Genomic DNA, 2,500 nt, shown 5'->3' with positions numbered 1-2,500 from the left:
AAGGGAGGAGGTGGAGGAGGAGGGAGGCGGTGGAGGAGGTGGAGAAGGTAGAGGAGGAGGGAGGAGGTGGAGGAGGTAGAGGAGGAGGGAGAAGGGAAAGGAGGAGGGAGGAGGTAGAGGAGGAGGGAGGAGGTGGGAGGAGGTGGAGAAGGTAGAGGAGGAGGGAGGAGGTAGAGGAGGAGGGAGGAGGTGGGAGGAGGTGGAGAAGGTAGAGGAGGAGGGAGGAGGTGGAGGAGGAGGGAGGAGGTGGAGGAGGAGGGAGGCGGTGGAGGAGGAGGGAGGCGGTGGAGGAGGAAGAGAAGGTAGAGGAGGTGGAGGAGGAGGGAGGAGGTGGAGGAGGAGGGAGGCGGTGGAGGAGGAAGAGAAGGTAGAGGAGGAGGGAGGAGGTGGAGGAGGTGGAGGAGGAGGGAGGAGGTAGAGGAGGAGGGAGAAGGTAGAGGAGGAGGGAGGAGGTAGAGGAGGAGGGAGAAGGTGGAGGAGGAGGGAGAAGGTGGAGGAGGAGGGAGAAGGTAAAGGAGGAGGGAGGAGGTAAAGGAGGAGGGAGGAGGTAGAGGAGGAGGGAGAAGGTGGAGGAGGAGGGAGGAGGTAGAGGAGGAGGGAGAAGGTGGAGGAGGAGGGAGAAGGTAAAGGAGGAGGGAGGAGGTAAAGGAGGAGGGAGGAGGTGGAGGAGGAGGGAGGAGGAGGTAGAGAGGGAGGAGGAGGAGGAGGAGGAGGTAGAGGAGGTGGGAGGAGGTGGGAGGAGGTGGAGGAGGTAGAGAAGGTAGAGGAGGTGGGAGGAGGTGGGAGGAGGTGGAGGAGGTGGGAGGAGGTGGGAGGAGGTAGAGGAGGAGGGAGGAGGTGGAGGAGGAGGGAGGAGGTGGAGGAGGAGGGAGGAGGAGGTAGAGAGGGAGGAGGAGGAGGAGGAGGAGGTAGAGGAGGTGGGAGGAGGTGGGAGGAGGTGGAGGAGGTAGAGAAGGTAGAGGAGGTGGGAGGAGGTGGGAGGAGGTGGAGGAGGTGGGAGGAGGTAGAGGAGGAGGGAGGAGGTGGAGGAGGAGGGAGGCGGTGGAGGAGGAGGAGGGAGGAGGTAGAGGAGGAGGGAGGAGGTGGAGGAGGTGGGAGGAGGTAGAGGAGGAGGGAGAAGGTAGAGGAGGAGGGAGGAGGTGGGAGGAGGAGGAGGGAGGAGGTAGAGGAGGAGGTAGAGGAGGAGGAGGAGGAGGAGGAGGAGGTAGAGGAGGAGGGAGGAGGTGGGAGGAGGAGGAGGGAGAAGGTAGAGGAGGAGGGAGGAGGTGGGAGGAGGAGGGAGGAGGAGGTAGAGGAGGAGGTAGAGGAGGAGGGAGGAGTTGGGAGGAGGAGGAGGGAGGCGGTGGAGGAGGAGGTAGAGGAGGTAGAGGAGGAGGGAGGCGGTAGAGGAGGAGGTAGAGGAGGAGGGAGGAGGTGGGAGGAGGAGGAGGGAGGCGGTGGAGGAGGAGGTAGAGGAGGAGGGAGGCGGTGGAGGAGGAGGTAGAGGAGGTAGAGGAGGAGGGAGGAGGTAGAGGAGGTGGGAGGAGGTGGGAGGAGGAGGAGGGAGGAGGTAGAGGAGGAGGTAGAGGAGGAGGGAGGAGGAGGAGGGAGGCGGTGGAGGAGGAGGTAGAGGAGGTAGAGGAGGAGGGAGGAGGTAGAGGAGGTGGGAGGAGGTGGGAGGAGGAGGAGGGAGGAGGTAGAGGAGGTAGAGGAGGAGGGAGGAGGTAGAGGAGGAGGGAGGAGGTGGAGGAGGTAGAGGAGGAGGGAGGAGGTGGGAGGAGGAGGGAGGAGGTGGAGGAGGAAGAGGAGGAGGAAGCAGGGAGGCGGAGGGAGGAGGGAGGCGGAGGAGGAGGACGGAGGCGGTGGAGGAAGAGGGAGGCGGAGGAGGAGGAGGGAGGGGGTGCAGGAGGAGGGAGGAGGTGGAGGAGGAGGTCCTGGTTCTGGCAGGTGGCCTGGACAGCTGACTGGAGGGGGACGACGACGACGACAACCTGCTACCTCTCACCGCCTGGCCATCTCCTTTAAAAGGGAGGGAGGGGGGACTTACTACCTCTCTCTCTCCCTCTCTACTCGCCCGCTCAACTATTGATTCCTTAAACAGCTTTTTCTCATTATTCTTCTGTTCAAGCCTGGGGTCTGGGGTTGGCATATGTGTGTGTGTGTGTGAAGGGATGGTGAGATGAGACTGTGAAAGGAGCTCCTCTGCTCTTGAATCAGCTGTAGCTCTACCACCATGACCACAGCACTGGGGGAGGGGTGGGGGTGTGGAGGGGTGGGTAGGGGGTGAGGAGGGGTGGGGGGTCAGGAGGGGTGAGGAGGTTTGGGGGGTGAAGGGGTGAGGATGGGTAGGGAGTGAGGAGGGGTGGAGGGTGAGGAGGGCTTTCCCTCTTGCTTATTTTCTCGCACACACAAACACACACACACACACACGGGGTCTGGCTATGCTGGCAGACCACAGGGCCCATTTGTTTTAAGTGACAGGTCTCTCTCTCTCTCTCTCTCTCTCTTTCTCTCTCTCTCT

At 62.8% G+C, this 2,500-nt stretch overlaps 1 protein-coding gene across 1 annotated transcript in view; it reads right to left on the bottom strand.

Annotated features, from left to right (window-relative positions):
• The window catches only part of trhde.1 (thyrotropin releasing hormone degrading enzyme, tandem duplicate 1), a gene marked incomplete at both ends in the record, with an annotated part of 186,691 nt that overhangs the window by 40,652 nt on the left and 143,539 nt on the right, over positions 1–2,500 (bottom strand). The window lies entirely within an intron of this gene.

Source organism: Nansenia antarctica, assembly GCF_963989245.1.
Source record: "Nansenia antarctica genome assembly, chromosome: 8".
Lineage (NCBI taxonomy): Eukaryota > Metazoa > Chordata > Actinopteri > Argentiniformes > Microstomatidae > Nansenia > Nansenia antarctica.
Note: the sequence above shows the minus strand (reverse complement) of the source record. Positions and strands in the feature narration are given on the sequence as shown.